This window comes from Corvus hawaiiensis, chromosome 3, assembly GCF_020740725.1.
Source record: "Corvus hawaiiensis isolate bCorHaw1 chromosome 3, bCorHaw1.pri.cur, whole genome shotgun sequence".
In the NCBI taxonomy this organism is placed as follows: Eukaryota; Metazoa; Chordata; class Aves; order Passeriformes; family Corvidae; genus Corvus; species Corvus hawaiiensis.
This window is the reverse complement of record NC_063215.1, coordinates 6,817,958-6,838,044: the sequence shown is the minus strand read 5'-3', so window position 1 is coordinate 6,838,044 and position 20,087 is coordinate 6,817,958. Positions and strand designations below refer to the sequence as shown.

Sequence of the window (20,087 nt, the reverse complement as noted above, 5' to 3'; positions counted from 1 at the left end):
CTAATGTGATTTGCATGGGCAAGGAATATATGGTTCGCCCTGCAGTATTTTCTTGAGACACCTAGGATCATTTATATCCTCCTTTTCTATTCAAAACAAAGGGAATAACTGCACGTTTTCAAGGAGAAAGCTTAACACATAAGTCTCCTTTGCCATTTCTTCCTGTGAACCAAAAGTAAAATGGCTGCCAGATGCTCTGGTTACAGCTGTTAGAGATTTATGGCTTCAGCCCACAGGCAATGAATAGAATAAGCAGCTAAATTTAAAGACAATTTTATCAGTATAAACACAGAGACATGAAAAAGGAAAGACTTATTATATGCAAGGAATAAACTTCAAGGGGAAAACACCACTGGGAACCCAAGCAGGAAACTATGAGAGCAAGTGGCCTCTTTCAACATCTTTTAAATACAACAATCAAAATTGTAGTATTAAAATTCAAGGCTGGAGATGCAGTTTAAGGTGATGTGGCTCTCATACTTTATGGGAGAGCTTGTACAGCCCACTTGGCAAACAGCCTGGACAATCATCCCTGTTTGCCTTGAGTGTGAGAGCACACAGGGAGCATGCATAAAACACACAAACTGGAGGGCAGTGTGCCCCAAACTCATCATATTAAGATGATGACCATCAGCCATATGAAACAGTAACTGGTGATTTCTAAAGGGATTTCTGAAATGAAGAGCCATCCCAAATAAACTAAAGGAGCGGCATGAAAATTTGTGTTGTAGTAGAGAAATCTTGAAGGGAGAGGAGTAGCAGAGTGGGCCTGGTTTGGGTCTGCCAGAAGTTGCCCTGTGGCATCACCAGTCTGCCCAGGCTGGGCCAAACATCCTCCCTGGGGATGCTACAGGGATCTGGTACCCAGCCAGCGAGGGACAGCACGGTTAGAAATCTGTAGGAGTTAACATTTGTAAGTATCTAGTCCTGTGATCATCTGTCACACAACTGAACCTGACTCTGAGCAGACAGTTCGCCATTTGTCAGTTAATCATGTGTGGATAAAAAATGAATAAACTGCTTCTGTTCTGACTGAGCTTAAACACCTAAGCAGGTTTTGCCCCTGCCACATCCTCTCACATAATCTGTGACTTCTGTCATCTTAGAGTACCTTCATACAAGCCCAAGTCATCTATCTCCCACCAAGTTTTAGGTTCTGTGTTCTGGCAGATAAATAATGCATAGACTCCACATTTCTGGAGATAAATTGGCCTCCTGTGGAGAAAACTATTTGCCTATAGCATGTGCTAACAGATTGATTTTGTTACGTTTTCCACAAACTCTTCCTTTTGCTAGCTATACTCCCCCTTCCCAAAACTGTCCCAAAGTCACAAGGGCTCCCAGAAGGATGATCTCTCAGGGATAAAACAGAAAAGCAGCCAAGCCTCTTGTCACCATTGTCTTACAAAAGTCTTTGATTTCCTATTCTTCATCCTCCTGAGATATGTTATTTCAACTTATATTTAAGAGTAGCACTGTGAAAGTTTCTCACACTTTCTGCATCAAACTTTATCTCTTCAAGGATCTGTTCCACGGGAAACAGTTGTTTTTAGAGTAGGGACTCTGGCTTTTCAGAATTCACTTTTGATGACTTTGGCAAACTGGAACAGAGCAGTGTTAAAACCAATGCACCACTGCAATAAATATCGCATTGTAATTTTAGCAAAGCAGTAGCACTGATTTACACTTATAATTGAATGCCACAAACAGACCTGCATTGGATGAAGAAATATGGCCAACAGAAGCTCTTATTTTATTTGCTTCCCTCTTTTAATTATGACTTTGTCTCTCTGTATGTAGAGACAGTTGTTAATTTCCTGGACCACTGTCACTCAGAAATTTTTAGGACAAGCTGTCTCCTCTGATCACACATTAGTAGGTATGATCCTTCCCTGATTAGCTTTCTGGTGTGTTCATAATTAAAACTGGAAATATTAGCAAAGCCAGATTGAGAATTATGATTGATTGTATTTTTCCCTAGAAAAGGCACTTTGGAGAAATCATCCCATGTTTTTGTGTTCTTCTCATAAATTTTATTTTTCTAGTCTTTGTCTGTAACTGTCATACTCCCATTCCCCCAGTTTTTCAATAAAAATTATAGGTATGGCAATTCTGGGTGATAGTTGTCATGAATAAAGTTGAAACTAGGAAAGCAAAGAACTTCAATTCTAAAATTTTTGAAATGTTCTCCCTATGATTACAAATTGTGTAATCTTGGGCTGTTTTTCCCTATAAAACATTTACTACATATCTGATCTAACTGAAAGCTGGCTTGGAGACAGCACAAAGACAAACTACCCAAAAGCAAGGTGTGTCCTTGGCTGCTTTGTTACAGTGGTTGAATTTAGGGCCAGATTGGATTATTTTTCCTAGGATAGAGAAATTGCTTTTTGTTGCCCCAGGGGAGTTTAGCATTAGATAACAGGAAAAATAATCTTCATGGAAAGAGTTGAAAAACACTGGAACAGACTGCCCAGGGGAGTGACGGAGTCACCATCCCTGGAAGTGTACAGAAAACCTGTGGAAATGGCCCTTGAGGACATGGTTTAATGGTGAATATGGTGGTGGTGGCAGATCCACAGTTGGATTTGGTAATCTTAAAGGTCTTTTCCAACAGTAATGACTCTATGTTTCTATGATAATCAGTGTGGATATCCTTAGAGTCAGTAAGGGCTCAGAAACCATTAAGAAGAGCACAAGTATTTTCTTGTTACTTTCAACTTGGGTAAGAGAATTAAGCTAGGAAAGTTTGTTTTATCACTTCTATTTACCTCTCAGACCAAAATGACCAGGTACTGGCTACAAGCTTAATAATATTCTTGTTTATCTTCTGTGTTTCTTACTGTTGAGAAAATTTAATTTTTCAGCTAACATCTTAGAACCTGACTTCCTCTCTCCTAGCTGGGCTGTGCAGCGCAGAGGGACACTGTGGTGTAGATGTGCTTGTTCACAGTGACAGAGCCAGGGCAGGTGGGTCTCACACTCTGTTAGGGATGCTCAGTAATGGGAGATGCCTCTGCTGGTCTTAGAGCATCATTAAAATTAATAGCACAGGCAACTTGCTCAACTGAACAAGAATATTCAGAAGCAGACTTCAGGTCTCTAAGTCAAAAAATTCTTTAACTCTCTCTTTCTCCTTGGGATTAAGTGGAGATTCCCCCATCTGCCTGCCAACCTACAGAGTAAAGACCTTGTTTAGGACTTAAATGGATTTTGTCTCAATGATCTTAAATATTGTTGAATATGTAAAATACCTGAACATAAGCAGAAATTACCCTGAAGAAGGAAGTATCTTTTTAGTATGAAAAAAACCTCTTTCTGCAGTGTAAACAACCATTTTCCCCCCCCAAAATTAGAATATTTTCTGTTTCAGACAAGTCTAGAACATGTCTTTCAATGAAGTTTCAGAAACATGTCTTTTATATTGTGGTGTTGCAGTGGGGATCCTGCAACACGCATATACCAAACCAGGAGTCCCGTGGAAAGGAAATATATATATGGACAGACAGATTCTTGCTAGCTGTTTCAGAGAGATGTTTATTTCTCCAGCCGCATGGCCGGAGCTCTGCTCAGGAACTGTTCCAGTCACGGGACCAAGGGTCCTTCTGCCCGCGCAGGGGACACAAACCAACCAATGGGAACGAGGCTGAGCAGGGGCAGGAAACCCCGTGCCTGTGCCCTCAGGGCCCCTCTCCCAGGGCTACACGGCAGGGGAGGGACCCCAACACCTCACCCGTTTTATTTTAATAAAAGGAGAATGAAAACAACTGGATAAACATAACAAGAACAGTTTCAAAACAAAACAAGCCACCCTCCTGAGTCTTTAAATGTCCAAACAGATTCTCTGGAACATCTTAGGGCTGACAGAAGGGAGACAGAATTCTCTGAGCATGCTTTGTGGGGAAACTGAGGCAGGAGAGGGTTTAACTTCTTCCCTCCCCCTTTTCATCCCCCACTCGGCATTGGAAAGGGATTTTTGGGGAAACAATTGGCAAAAGCATGGTTTTGTGAGGGAAACCATGGGGTGAAAAAACGGATTGGGAATACACTGGGGGTAATAGGACATAGGGTAAAAGGGAAAGGTGGGATTAGGAAAGGGAAACTGTAGGGGGGGCTTACAATGGAGATACTGTCTAACATGACTACGATTTTTTGCATATATACTGCCTTTTACAGGAACACCATCAGGCCCAGTGACCTGCGATGCTTGTAACCCTTTTCTCCCTAGTACAATATTAAATTCCACTACCTCTCCATCTCCCAAGCTTGGGATGCATTTTTCAGGGTTATTCTTTTTAATAGCAGTTCTATGCACGAATATGTCTTGCTGGTTGTCACACCTTGTTATAAAACCATAATTTTGCTTAACATTATACCATTTTACTATCCCTAAGGTCTTAGTTGCTATGATCTTTTCCTTTTTCCGAGTGGCTGCTGTTTTCTGTCTCGCTGCGTCTTTGCTGTCTCTTTCGGTCGCTCCCGTGTTGGAATTGTCGGGGCTGCTGGTGCCTGCGCGCTCTTCCCGGGGTCGCGTTCGGGGCTGCGCGGGCCGGGCCGGGCCACGCCGCTCAGTTCTCCGTGCGTCGCCTCCTCTGGTCGCAGCTTCGCTGCCGCTGCCGGGCGCTGCACCCACGTCTCGGCCGGGCCCCCGAGCGACGACTCCCCCGCGCCCTGCTCCAGCGCGCGTCTCGGCTGGGTGCGGCTCCGTTCCACCGCCACCGCCGCCAGCCGCCGCCCGCGCGCCGCCCCTCTCGGCCGGGCGTTCCCGGGGCTCGCTCCACCACGCGCTGCACGGGACCGTGCAGGTCCCGCCGGGTCCCGCCGCTCCTCGCTCCGCCGCCGACACTGCGGCTCGCGTGGCTCCGCCCGCGCGCGGGAACTGCCTCGCTGCTGCTCTCAGAGCGCTCGGTGCACGTGGCCTGGGCCGCACGGTCCCTGCGCCACGCTTCCCTTCGCCAGGACACAGCTGACATTGCTCAACAGTCTCGGTAACTAAATAATATTCACGAAAATATTCTTCCATCGGCATATATTTTGACTCCAGTATTAACTGTGTCCAAACGGTTTTCCAAAAGCCCTTCGTAAGAATTAAATCCCAAGAAACATAGAAAAAGTTCTTAAACAACCATGCCAGGAAGTGTTTCAGTTCTTTTTGAGCTTGAATCAAGCTAAAATTTACAAATCGTTGTTCAAGAATCATTTTAAGTTTAAGATAAATGTCCATATGCGGCTCTGAGAGCCAAGAGTCTTCCCACGGTTCCTCCATAGTTTAGATATGGAATAGCAAAGCAAAACCAAGAAGAGGAATCCAAAGTTTCCAGGGTTTACTCACACAAATCAGTCGCTTAGGGATCGGGGATCGTTCTGCTCACAAATCTCCACCATTTGTTGCGGTGGGGATCCTGCAACACGCATATATCAAACCAGGAGTCCCGTGGAAAGGAAATATATATGGACAGACAGATTCTTGCTAGCTGTTTCAGAGATGTTTATTTCTCCAGCCGCATGGCCGGGGCTCTGCTGAGGAACTGTTCCAGTCACGGGACCAAGGGTCCTTCTGCCCGCGCAGGGAACACAAACCAACCAATGGGAACGAGGCTGAGCAGGGACAGGGTAGCCCCGTGTCTGTGCCCTCAGGGCCCCTCTCCCAGGGCTACACGGCAGGGGAGGGACCCGAACATTGTGGTCCTAAAACCTCCTCTCAAAGGAGGTCCTAAAACCTCTCAAAGCCTTTGCTGCCAGGTTGGATGGGGCTCTGAACAACCTGGTCTAGTGGAAGGTGTCCCTGCCTATGGCAGGGGAGTTGGAACCAGCTGACCTTCGAGGTCCCTTCTAACCCTAATTATTCCATGATTCAAGTCTTGAAAATAGCATAGGTCCTGCATCCCAGTTCATGCATCCAGACTCTTTTTCATGTCATGAGACAGGCAAGGATGGGAGGTTTCTTCTTACTTCCAAAGCTGTTGTGGCTGCAGTTCAGCCTCCTGCTCAGGCTCAGAGTGTTTCTCCATGACAGCACTCTGCTAACATAACTGATCTGGGCTGTTTGACACTGGTTATAAAAATTTTCAATGTAGACTCTATTCAAAAGAGAATCTGGGCTTTTGCACAGCAGTGGCTGAAATGGGGTGGCATTGGCTTAATTTTTTATTCCAAGATCAGCTGCGGACCGTCAGTTGGTGAGCAGTCAGACTTAAGGATGGACTGATGGTTTTTTCTTCTTTTCCACCTTTCCAACTTCTTTTCACTTTTTAATTCACATCCTGAAGTTCATCTTTCCCTGATGACCATGGTAAAAAGCAAATTAATCCTTGATGTCTCTATACCTTTGAGCTCCAATCTCAGTTTTCAGTCATTTTGAAGCGACTTTAAAGGGTTTTGAGTGAGAGCAAGGAACATATTAAAAGTTACAGGAGTCTGTTGAAGAAACAGAAGCAGACTGCCAGTCTTGCCAGTGCATGAGGTACCTTGTGAATAAACACACCTGTTTTATGCTGCTGCTGTCTTTCTTTCTCAACCAGTTCCCCTCACTGTGGAAAATGAGATGGATGACTTCAAACACAAGCACTTTTTGCAAATAGACTGGGTTGTGGCTAACATAAAATCTAGCATGTCTACTTGCAGACAATAAAGCATCAGATGGGATGGTTTAATCATGGCTAATTTTCAGTCCTGGACTGTTCTTGGATTTCTCAGCTTGTGTCTGCTGTAGGTCAATGTGAAGCCAGTGAATTACATTTTTTTGTGCCTTTGGTAGAATTCCTTTCCTGCACAGGCATCTGCATTTTGGCTGTGCATCCTGCCAGAGTCATACGAGTTGAAACCACGAATTTCCTGCCCCCTTTCTCCACTCCTGTGCACTCTGTACAGTGCCAGCCTATGACTGGGTCAAACAATGGTGGGGACAGCGGGGAGGAGCTGGAATGGCACAACCGTTCCTTTGCTTTGTGAAGTTCCAGACAACACCATTAGAAATAGGCAAAGCTTAGGGTTAGGCAAACCTGAGTTGAATGTGAAGATTTTATTAAGAAACACAACTTAGTGAAGAACCACATCAAGTGTTCACTGTAACCCCAGAGCCTTGTGACCCCAGACACTTCTGATGAGAGTCCACAGGAAACTCAAAGTGCAACGACAGGGAGTGGGCTTGACCTGACCCAATGCCTCTTCTCTGAGATCATGGTCTTCCTCTGCCCCTCTCTGATCCATATGATCACGCAGACAGCTCTGAAGAAATGTTATAGAAATAGAGACTTTGACAGTCAAATCACAGTGTGTCCACCAGGGTAAGGAAGCTCCTTAAACAGATACTGATATGCCCAGTAGTGCATTAACAGAGGCACGAAAAAGCCCCACAAATGGGAGCATTGCCAGGCTGAGATGCAGGGTTTGTGTCAGGTCATAGCAACTTGACTCAGGCCTTGTTAATGTTTTTCCATGTTGCCAGCAAGAGCTGGAACCCATTCCCAAGCTCAGGAGAGCCTCCAGTCTCTGATCCCAGCAGAGGTAGTGAGGAAGGGGCACAAGCTCAGCAAATTAATCTGTTCAGGATTACATTTCAGAAAAAAAATCCAGGGCAACAGAGAGCTGAAAGATCTCATTCTAGGCATTGTGGGAGTGGGTGAAAAAGACCAGTGAAAATGAACAGGAAGAGGTGAGAAGTGACTGTGGTTGATTTTGTATTCATCTATCTACTGCTCTGAATCTGCACAGATACTGAGGTCTGTAAATCTTGGGAGATTTTTGAATTATCATTTCTGGCTAAGAAATTAAATTTCAGTGAAAACAAGTGTTGTATCCATTCTGTATAATGGGAGGCATCTAAAATACCCTTAAAACTATCTCTTTTGGTATTTTAGGGGTAAAATGATGTAAAAATACTTTAAATTTCCCATCTATTTATTTTATTGTAAAATCGTATGTAGCATAAAACCAGATAATAAACACATAGGGATGAATTTAAACAAACTACATGGATTTCATGCAGAAAAAAAAGTTTAGCACTTTTTTCCTAACCAGAGCAACAACAACTCAGCAACTGAACTTCCTTGCAGAAGTTAATCTACTTTGTTCCCTGCTCAATTCTATTTGTGAGCTTTCCCAAGTATTAAGACACCTGTAAGGGAAAATATTTGTCTAGCAAACTTACAAGTGTTGTTTTCTGTTTCCATTCTCTTCTCCTTGTTAACATTTTGTGGGCATTGCAAAGTGAGTCTGAATAGCTTTAGTTCCTTTGTAGTTGACTTGTTATTGGTTAAGTTCAGAGACACCCCTTCTGTGGAGTCCCAGATAACTGTATCCAGCGTTGGGGTCCCCACACAGGGAGGACACTGGAATGAGTCCAGAGGTGGGAGACCAGGATGATCAGAGGGAAGGAGCAGCCCTCCCATGAGGAAAGGCTTGGAGAATTGGGATTGCTCAGCCTGGAGAAGAGAAGCCTTGGGGTGACCTAATTGTGGCCTTCCAGGACCTAAAAGGAAGTGGCAAGAAAGATGGAGAGAGACTATTTATGAGGGTCTGGAGAGCCAGAACAAGGGGGAATGGCTTCAAGCTGAAGGAGAGCAGGTTTAAATTGGATATTAGGAAAAAATTCTTCACTGTGAGGGTGGTGAGGTCCTGGCACAGGTTGCCCAGAGAAGCTGTGGATGCCCCATTCCCAAAAGTGTTCAAGGCCAGGTTGGATGGGGCTTTGAGCAACCTGGTCTAGTGGAAGGTGTCCCTGCCCATGGCAGGGAGCTGGAACTGGGTGATCTTTAAAGTCCCTTCCAACCCAAGCCCTTCTATGATTCTATGATTACCTTCCCTTGAAATTGTTGGGTGTTGTTGGGGTTTTAGTTTAGTCTTAGTTTTTTTTCCTGTTAAAGGAATTTTCTCCCATATGCATGTTGCTAGGGGACAAATAGCTGTACTTAAGAAAGACAAAAAGAGGAGTGGGGCGGGCCTGGCTACTCCTTTGTCTACACCTGGGTGTGGGGTCAGTTCGCTCTGAGCGTCCGGAGAGAGAAGCTGCAGAGAAAGGAGCTGCTGCTTCTTTCTTTTCGGCCGTTCTTTCTTCCTGCTGGAAATAACGCTGGGACCCCAAAAGCCGCTTTCCCTGCCCTGCTGGAGGCCGAGCTGTGGCTGCCCTGCTCCGCTGCTGCTTCGAGCTTTCGCTACGCTGTAGCCCTGCTCGCCCTGCCTGCCTGGGCCTCCGTGGGGTTCTCCCATCTGGATACATCTCGCCTGCCACCCGGGATTTGCGTCCGTCCCTGCCGTTCCAGCCTGCTGTTCCAGCCTGCTGTTCCTGAGAGTCCGGGATCGGCTGCCCAGCGGTTTGTGAAGCCTTTGTTCCATTCCTTCCCGGGATCCCAGGGCACCAGAGCCGCGGGTTTCCCGAGCTCGCTCCGGAGCGCCCCCTGCAGCCGCGGGGGAACCATCGCACCTGCCCTGCTCACCGGGAGCCGCCAGCGCCCCTGCCGGCTGCGAGCGGAACTGCACCCGAGGGGAAAGGGCCCGACAGCCGAGAAGGCTGGGACTGGGTTTGTGATTGCTGTTACTGCCAGAGTTGTTGTTGTTTTGTTTGACTGGTTATATACATATATATATATAGTAAAGAACTGTTATTCCTATTTCCCACATCTTCGCCTAAAGGCTCTTGATTTCAAAATATAATAACTTGGAGGGAAAAGGGGTTATATCTGCCACTTCAAGGGGGGCCTCTGCCGTCCTTAGCAGACACCTGTCTTTCAAAACCGAGACAGGTGTATAATGCCAACCCTACCTGCACAATTAAGCTGTAAGAACTGAGGTAAATTCAGACGATTTCTGGAATTATTGCAATGCACTTAATGGCTCTGCAAAAGCAAGTTTAACCAATCTACAGATACACCAAGGTTCATAAAAGCAATGGTGCTATGGACAGTCCCAAGATGTGAATATGCTGATTAGGGCATAAATAGTTCTGCACTTCACAGTAAATTTTACTGGATGAAATGAAGGGTTTTGAAAGAAAATAGTAAGAATCAGATCAGTTGGAATGTAATCTTTTTGGATTGTTAAACATCAATACAGATTTCACACTTGGTATTAGTAGAGTCAAGTGTTGAAACAGCATTGCTTTCACTGTTGGACACTGTGGTTCTGCAAGACAAGTGAGTCTCACAAGCACACAGAGACTGAGAATGGTATCGTGGAGAAAAATGCACCATGAGCTCACTGAGCACTGCTCATTTTTAATGGGTATCGAACATTATTCTCCTCCATCCATGGGTCTAATTTGGTCTTAATAGAAACAGTCATAGCTCCTGCTGAATTCGACATGTAAGTGAAAGGATAAGAGGGGATAAAGGCCAGACTGCAAGGTTACAGAATCTAGTGATGCCCCATTACACTCAAATTAAAAAGTGCTAAAAGTGACTTTTGTAATCATTTGAAAATGGATGGAAACAGGGCTGAGATGCATGTTTTTGTAAGAATTTTTTTCCTTGGCTATGAAAAAGGAGCTCATGTTTGAAAAAAACACTCATTTGAAGATACTAAAAATTAGACTCCATGAGTAGGGTTTTTTGTTTGTTTGTTTGTTTGTTTGTCTGTGGTTTTTGCATGTGGAATGAAAGAAGGGAGAGAAGAAACCCCCCACAATTAGTTAGTTGAAAACTGGACTGCTGCACAAAATGCAAGGCATTTAATCTAGTCTATTTTGTAATGCAACATAGCAATTCACAAGCCACAGAGTCCCCAAAAAAGATATTTAAAATGCAAATTGCACTGATTTTATTTCATCTAATTCTTTGAATACCTGATGGCTTTTCTGCATCCCAGTGCTTTCCACTTTTTGATTATGCACTGTGCTAAGGCAGGACAGCAAAAATTCTCCCGCCAACACCAAGGAAAAGTCATATATACGGTCTGGCTTGTATTTTTCCTTATATTTTCCTTATAATTTTCCTTATATTTTTCCTTCTCAGCCCCTGTTTCTCAGGTATTTCTGAGTGTCCACCTCCACAGTCTCCAAGCTGTGAACTATGGCCTTCCAGTACTTTTCCTTGGGTCCTAAAAACCATAAATTATCAAAGACACAGCTCCACAGGCGGCACAGGCAGAGGAGAAAATTTTTTAAACTTTAGAGGCTGACAAACATAAATCAAAGGACATCAGAGAGTTCATATTAAACTACAATTAAATAATTGGTTTGATGTATAGTTTCTTCTTAATTTCACAGTTATATAGCCCTCAGCTCCATGCCCCAGACCTCAAGTGACACCTCCCATCCCCTTTCTGCCACGGTAGAGCTGAAAAAACCCCTCAAGTTGCTGCCATCCCATGGCTGATCCTGGAGCTGAGCTGCTCCCAGGATCTGCGACTCCTTCCATACACAGGCAGAAGTTTGCTCAGCTACACCAGCGGCAGTGGCAGCTGAAAGAGGTGATTTTGTGATTGTGAACTCTCACTTCCCCCATGGGAATGGCAAAGCAAGGACTGCTGCCAGGACATGGGTGGGAAAGGAAGGTGCAGACCATTGAATGTTCCAGCTTTGGAGGATGAGTGTGACTGATCCCAGAAGCAGACCTGGGGCACTGGTTGTCCTTCACTTCCTCTGCAGCCATCTCACTGCAGAATCCTTCCCAGGGCTGGCAGTCTCAGGTGACTGTGGCTTTACTGACTATTTCTAACAAAGAAAGCCCCACTTATTAAGCCTGAGCCAGACCAGGAATATACTCTCTACAGTACAAAAGGAAGGCCAAGCATGATATTTCAGCTGAACAACCTGGTTTTCTTAACTCCTTAAGGCTCAGCTTCTGGATCTGCTTCCCCAGTCCTGGAGTCCAAGATAAGTCTGTATTTTACTTTGAGAATTAATAGGGCTGAAGTAAGTAATTATTGAAAATTCTCTCCCTCAGGAGATCAAAGAGCTCTAGTCATTTGCAATTGGCTTGAGGAGGGACATCAGTATTAAATGCAAGCTCATCTCCATAGTGCTAAAGACTTCCTCTAGCCAAGATACTCAACAGAAAAAGAAAAACACAAAAAGAGGCATGAAAATGTAAAACCTAAGCCCATCTTTGGAGACTATTGACTCGCAGAGGCTCAAAATGAGGACAGTTAAGAGGTGATAAAGTCCAGCTCAAGGAATGGACAGGCCAACTGCAAGTGTGAAAATGATGCTGGTAAACTGGGACCCAAAAGAGAAAATATTCAGATCCTTGGATCTGAATATTTTCTATGAATATGTATGGATGCTTTGATGATTGTACTCTCATTTTAGTAAGAAATAATATCAGCCCAGTACCAAATTTGTACAAATATTAATTTGTTTCACAAGTGTTAAGAATAGTTGGACCTTGGTATGGGAAAGCTCGGCAACTATCAACAATGATAATTTCAAGACATATCTAATTCTTCAATAACATCTCATGGGTGGATTTTGGCCACAATTGTTTGTGTTCCATGAAGTGAGAGAGACATGGAGCACTGCATCATTCTCAGAATTTCACTGGGTTTTTGACAGGAAAGCTTGGGAATAGGACTATCAGGAAAAAACAAACAACTAGACTGAGCAGGAGGGCAGCCTGTGGATTGAATGGAAATTATGGAGAACAGATTGGGAAGGTGTTCGATGGGGACATTGCACAATGTTTTAGAAAGAAATCAGGTATGAGCATGATGACATGGAGAACAAAGAAATAGGAAGGGTCACATCTTCAAAAACGGCAAGGAAGGGAAGGAAATACCTACAGCTGTTAGTCTGAAAAACAGGATCACTGCTGCACATCCAGCCTCAGCTTGAGTCAGTGGTTGAAGTATTGCCTCATGATGCAGTGCTGAAATGATAACATATATACATATATATATATAAAAACAACCCAACAACTCAGAACATAAAATCATAAAATCATAGAATGGTTTGGGTTGAGAGAGACCTTCAATATCTGACAATATACAATAACAATATCTAATTTCAACCCCCCTTCCATAGGCAGGACACCTTCCACTATCCCAGGTTGCTCTAAGCCCCGTCTGACCTGGCCTTGAGCACTTCCAGGAACTGGGCATCCACAGTTTCTCTGGGCAATCTGTGCCAGGGCCTCACCACCCTCATAATTATAACTTACTATTTGTAGATGATTATAGTGAGAAACTGTGCAGTATCCTCCAAGAGAGGAGGTGAGAGCAGCACAGTTATGTGTGCTGACTGAGGAGAGGAAGGATTGTCATGTCGTCAAAGCTGAGATATGGTGCTTATAATAATTGTCTAATTTTAATATAGATTTCCTTAGGTGCCCACAGTGCAGCTTCACTGAGCATAAGCATTTGAGATGTCTGGAGTTACGCTCCCTGACCTGACAGTGACATCCCAAAACATGTAGGTCTCCTGTAGGTTAAATGCTGCATCTGCCAAACCTGTCTGGTTATCTTTGGACACCCCAGGGTATCTCAAAGGTCATGAGATCCCTTTGTGTCTGTGCCTGAATTGAGCCCTAATGTGCCACTTCATTCCTGACTTCTGAAACATGTCTAGGATTTGAAAGACCTTATCTGGAATGAGGTATTTAGTGAGTTTGATGGACTCTGTGGGCAGGGTTCAGTCTCGAGTTCAGACAACAGAAGGGTCTGCATGGAAATGTCTACATGGAAACCAAGTGTCTAACTCAGCAGAGAGGGAATCAATGATCCTGCAGATCTTGGAGGGTAAATTCAACCAATCAGTCACCAGGTGTCTACTTTTGGGAGATCTGAGTCACTGTTCACAAAATGAGGAGTGGTGGAGATGTATTTATAAGTGCGTCTTTGCTTTGACTGAGTTGCTTCCCCTAGAGAAACCTTCTGCTCTTCTCTTTCTTATTAGGAAAATTGTGTTTTTCTATTCAACACCTCTACAGCAAGAGTTGTTTGTTTGTTTGTTTTTTTAATAGGTGAACAGAGGTTGATGGGAGTGTCTCAGATATACACCTGAAAATATTGCACTTGAAAATGAAGTCTGAAAAGGCCTAGAATTTTTAATAATTTAGGAAAAAGAAAAGACCTAGCTGCACAAGGAAAACCTTGCAAGATGCTGTGAGGACAAATACTGCTGCAAAGCTGGAAGGAGGCCAGGAGAACACAGTCAGTCAGAAAGACAGAAGAGAAACTAAATGAGGGAGTGAAAAAATAAGACACAAGAGAAGACAGCTGATAGAAACACAGAAAAACAGGCAAAGTACAAACACAGACTTGAGGAAAGATGTAGAAACTGTAGAAGACACATACAAGGATGGTGAGAAAAAGAGCAAACCCCAAATCTGGTGTGCTGTAGCACCAACTGGTTGAATGGGATGCTGAAGGAGAGGGCAGATTAAACAAAATTCTACTTTTGATAGTAAAACTGTCTTAAAAATACATGCCTTCTCCTTCTGCTCCCACACATATCACACATATTCCCACCTCCCTGGCTACACTGCTTGGAGAACTTCATTCTGTTTCCCTGCTCATTTTAAAGGGCTGTATTTCACTTCTATCCACCTTGCATTTCTGTGCTCCTGGTTACAGAGCAGCCTCATGAAGAGTGACAGAGTGACAACCCTGAGCTGCAGAGCAGTAGAGGAAGAAAACCACTGCCCATGCAGAAGGCCAGGGACTGTGGTAGCTGCTGTGGCTTTGCCATCACAGCCAACAGATCCAAAAGTACTTTCTGACACAGCAAGTCTTTGGTTATCCTGTTCTGTTTCTCTTTTCCCAAAGCTGCTCCAGCTGGGGAAGAGCTTGTGATCTCAGATTCTGGGTTCATTCTGGCTCCTCAGAGCAGCCCTCATTATAATGCATACCAGGTCACTAGACATGGTCATTCCAGAAAACTAAAATCATGGAATTTAATTTTAAATGGTTTGGGGTTTTTTTTAACTTGTCCTTACCAGGTAAACTATTGGTAAGAATGCCACAGAGAAAACAGGAGTTCATCTAGAACAGCTGCTGTTTGAAGGAGTGTGATTTCAGCCACTGTGTGTTCTTCTCAGACGTGGCCAAAGACACATTAAAAAAGGCTTTATCATGGTACTGTACATGCTGAAATCTCAGCTCTGCAGGCACAGTCTGGCAGACCCCAGCCCTGAGGGGTTCTTAATATAGGTTGTCCTCTAGAAGATAATGTCCAACGGCATCGGTGTCACCAGTAAAAGGATAAAAGGAGGACAGGTGCTCCCCTTGTAATTGCAGCCTTTACCCTATAGCCTGCAGCTCAGAAACCACTCGTACATGACATACACCTATTCCCATGAATTTTGTGAGGCACAATTCAGAACAGGGTTAATTCAAGTGCTGCCCACCAACAGAAGCTTGGCAATGACCATGTTTTAGGAAAGCTGTCGGTTGTGTGCTCTCAAGTGGAACACCAAGAAAGTGAAGGCAGCAGCATAAGGGACAACACCTTGAGAAGGAGCTGAGGCAAGAAGAAAGAGTAAATAAGGTGTTCTCAGTTTTGATCATATTTAGATACTGCTTTTCTTCACGATATAGAATGAATGTTCATAGTTCTGTTGAAATGTGAGGATGCTAATGATGTCAGAGCTCAAGGAGTGTGCAGACAGTGCTTTTAGTCACATGGTTTAGTTTTAGGTAGTCCTGCATGGAGCAGGGATTTGGACTTGATGATCCTTATGGGTCCCTTCCAACATGAGATGTTCCGAATCCTTGCAATCTTACTAATGACGCCAATGATCACGATGTACTGAGAGGATCTCTCTCTCGAGACAGTAAAAATTTTAATGCCTTTGTGTCTTCCTAGTGTCAAGGCTTTTACAGGGTCTGGCCTCTGCAAAACACCCCATCAAAGAGCAGTCCAGGATAAGGAATGAAACACGAGGAGAAGGGGTAACATTGCACTGAGAAGCATGTGTTTTACAGAAACAGATGGCATGTAGAAATATCTGTCAGGTCATTTTGACCCAGATGAGTGTGATTCCTCACAAAGCAAATAAACTGAAAGTATTGCTTGCTTCTTATTGCCTAGACTTAATTATATAATTAGAGCTGGTGCCTGAGACCAGGTCTGCACCAAGCCTGGAGCTTACACTGCAGAAGCAGAAGTTCAGCCAGAAAACAAGAAAAACATAAGGGGAAGGGAAACAAAAGCATAAATGTTTGGATGCACTGGGGAAAGCAGCAGAGATTAAAGCAAGTGCTGAAGCTTGATGACATATGACAGAAAAATCAAAGAAGCTTTGTTAGTTGCCTGTGGTTGCACACTTACAGCAGTGGACAATTTTGTCCTCCTACAAGTACAAACACCTATTTCATCCATAAGAGGAATTAAAAAAACTGTCCCTGAAAGTTGAAAGAGCTAAGGTAAGGACTCATAGAAAGGAAAAACTGCTACTGCTTTAAGGGTCTGCTGCTTTTTAGTTGGGTTGGTTTCTTTGGTTTTCTTTTTCTTTTTTTTTTGTTTTAAACAACTGCTCTGAATTGAAGGACAAAAGGGCATTTTTGATGTTTCTGGAATTCTTTCTTGAAGCAGTGCTTTGAAATGCTTGACATGACTCAGATGACACTCATAGCAGAATCTTTGGGCTTGAAACGTAGGAGCTTCACGGTCCATGAGGATATCTGGTGTTGCACATGATTACAGTGCCCTGTGTTAATCACTGAAAGCAGGTGCATCATTATCCTCCATGTGTTGGGAGTCAGACTCTATGCACCAAGTGTCCAAGTACTGAAGGGAAATCACACACTTGTAAAAGTCCTGCATGTTTTTTTTTCCTTTGGGAAATACCACACATCTGCCAAAAAAAATAAACCTCACAGGTTATGCACAGGCAAAAGGATTGAGTCCTGGGCCTTTGGGATAATCCTGTAACAAAATTTTTCAGACAACCTTGACAAACACTGGGAATCAGGTGCTCCTTGCCTCATGGTTAAGCAGATAAGCTCCTGTATTCACATACTGCCCCAAATAGGGTGAGTCCAAGGAAGTGTTAACTGTGTTTAGAGCAAATCATAAACCCCTATTTGAATCTAGTGCATGATGATGATAACACTGGAACAGTTAGAAATTTGATTGTGAAACTACTGGGATGACAGCTCAGTCTAAAACTCTTCCGAATTTCCACCAAAAGCTTGGTTTTGTTTGCTCTTCTTATGAAACAGTAAACCTGGTCCTTTCCTTGTTATCTGTCCTTCATTAAGATTGTGTGCCTGAACAGTGTGGCTTTTTAATGAAGCTGTTGTGACATATGCAAATCCGTTCCGTGGTGCAAACTCCACATAAGAACCTGGATGAGAAAAGGGACTGTGCAGGAGCAAATCATGGGCAGCAAAGTAAAGTAAGGTTTAATCTGGCAGCAAATTGGAAAGTTCATGCATTTTGCTCATTAAAGCACCTTTAATGCATCGAATGGGATCTCTTATGGAGAATACTGCTCCTGTACGTTAATTATAAGTGCCTTGAGGGAGCTGTAAGTGCAGCTTTGTTTGGTGTTACCTTGGTGTGTGACACCTTGCTGACACCACCAATCTGTTACAGAGAGTTTGCTGTGGAGCTTTAAAGTGCTCTCTGCTCTAAGTGGGGTGTGATGAAAGTTGTGAGGTAAACTAAACTGCTGTAGTAAATAAAAATCTTCAGTCCTCCCAAACCATGCTAACTTCAAAATTTGTTGACTTCACTGACTTTTAGAAATCCCTGAGTCAGACCTTCTGCTGTGAATCATCGTGGCTTTGCATAAAGGGATGAAGCTCCACACACTCCAACAGACTCCAGGTTTAGTGTCTTTAACAACCATTGAACTTGAACAGAATTATCATATATGAGAAATATTATATTTTTTAAATAATTTGAACTGGTTTTACCCTCTGCAGTGGGATGAGGTGAATCCCAGTTTCAATTTCTCTCCACTGACTACAAATAAAAATGACTGAGGGACTACCTTAAAAAGAGGCATCTAAAATATGAAACACATAAATTAATCCCATCTATTGTATCTGAGTATTTTGTTTGTATTTAAACATTCTTAATTTGGGAGGCTTGAGAGTTTATTAAACATTCATCATTTGGGAGGCTCAACAAATAGAAACTCCACCTAAATTTGCTCCTTACCTAGAGTATAAAAGACTATTGCCGCTCTTTTCAGTTTAGAGGAAAGTCTTTACTGCATTTAAAATAAATATGTAAACACTGCACAGTGGTTATGTTGTTCTTTATAGAGATCTGCCCCTGTAATGACAGAAAAATATTTACAGTTATTTTTATATTTTAGACTTTTAGCTGACAGAAAGAATCATTAGGGTGTTATTTAGCAGCAAGGACTTCAGCAGAGTATCCTTGAGCAGTGCAAAAGCACTGCAGAGCTGAATATTCACTGAGATTCACCCATTTTATTTCAATGCATTTTATTTGGATGAATGAGGTCTAATTTTATATGGAGTCCCTTCTAAAGCTCGTAAAACTCTATGGATTAAAAGAACCATAATGAACTATGTTCTATTCAAAACATTTACGTGTCTCCCTTGGTCTCTGATGTGTACAATGGTAAGTGCCGCAGTTCTGATGATAAAACTCCAAGCAATTGGTATAAATAGCAGGACTATTTATACATTTTGATGGTGAATTTTTTAAGCATTACGTTTGATCTCCACAGATGCACGCTTTCACATCTCATGAATTCTGAGTAACAGGAAATTCTGATAGTGGACATATCAAACTGTACTTGGGATCAGCTTACAGTATGAGAGCTGCATGCCTAAAAGTTCTTTTACATTTTATGCTCAAATTATGGTTTGGAGAGTTTTATTTTCTTTCCAGTTTTATTCTGTACTTTATTCTGTGACCTTTCCAAATTCCATGAGCTGCCTGAACTAAATCTTTGTATCACATTGTTTTACTTTCCTTGTTTCTGGCAACATTTCCAGCTATAAATGAAGAAATTACAGAGTAAGAAACCAGAAATACATATTTATATATATAGACATTTAAGAAACCTCACCATAAACATTTTTCAAAGAGAAGCACTAACAAACATGAACATAATAAATTAATAGAAGTCTAGGGAGCCTTAAATCTCTTCCCATTTTATAGTGAAGGGTGGATACAGTTCAACCTCATCTCACTTACACCCTTGAAATTCATTTCACCCCTCAGACAGGAATTGTGTCTATCTCCTCTTCTCAACTGTCTGTCTTTGCAGCTCAGTTTTCAAATGTTTTCCTACCGGATCTTTTTTTTTTTTTTTTTTGTGGTTAAAGTTTTCAAAAAGATTTTTTCCTTAGTTTAAAAATGTCTGTTTTGAGGCAAAAATTGGCCATTTCCTTCCTAAACCGCTGCTGCAATCAAAGCTGATAAGGGAACCTTAGTACTTCTCAAGTCCCCCGGTTTGGAAACCTGGAGTGATTAACAACATCGATTAGGGCCATCAATATTGTCTTTCTTTTGCATATTGTTTAAGTCATTAAAACACTTCCCCAGAAACAACTGAACTTGCGAGTTGGCAAGTTTGGGAGGCAATAAAACTGATTTCTAATCAGGATTCTTCTCAATGCTATTTATCATCTTCTTGTCCAAAAAAACACTGTTAACTTCCAGCACTTCTTGTGTAATTCCTTGTACAAATATTTAAAAAGAAAGTGTAGTCCTAGAAAGATTCAAATATTTCACAGTGACAAGACCCAACAGGAAAACTGTAGAAGAAAAAAGACAGACAAAGTGATTAGAGAATTAAGTAATTCTAGAACAATTCTAGTAATTCTAGAACATTTTTTATAAAATAAATGCTTTTTAATGGATGGTTCATATATGACCTTCCATTGAACCTTGGAAAAGACACTATATTTTCTACCTCTTCATCTATAAAATGGAGATTTCACAAAACTTGACAGATTTGGGAACTAAAAAACCCCGATTTTCACTCATCTTTACTGCTATAAACAAGCCAGCATATTCATGTTTCTGTACATTTGGATCAACAATTAACTTGACAAACAACAATGATTACCCAAAGGATGGTTTTGGAGCCAGGTCCTCACACTGGCAGGGATCTCATTCTAGCATGTACCAAACCCCAGCTGTAAAGAGTATTTATGAAATTGAAAAGTTTTTCTATGGCAAGCAAATTGTTATATGATAGTAAATAAATAAAACAATTCTTTTT

At 42.6% G+C, this 20,087-nt stretch overlaps 1 long non-coding RNA gene across 1 annotated transcript in view; it reads right to left on the bottom strand.

Moving 5' to 3' along the window:
- LOC125322763 overlaps positions 1–18,147 on the bottom strand; it is a 35,621-nt gene extending 17,474 nt beyond the window's left edge. The window contains exons 1-2 of the long non-coding RNA XR_007202213.1: positions 18,041–18,147; positions 12,715–12,800 (exon numbers count right to left, since the gene is read on the bottom strand). This is a non-coding gene — a long non-coding RNA (uncharacterized LOC125322763). The remainder of the gene's footprint in view (positions 1–12,714; positions 12,801–18,040) is intronic.
- Positions 18,148–20,087: the final 1,940 nt, after the last annotated feature.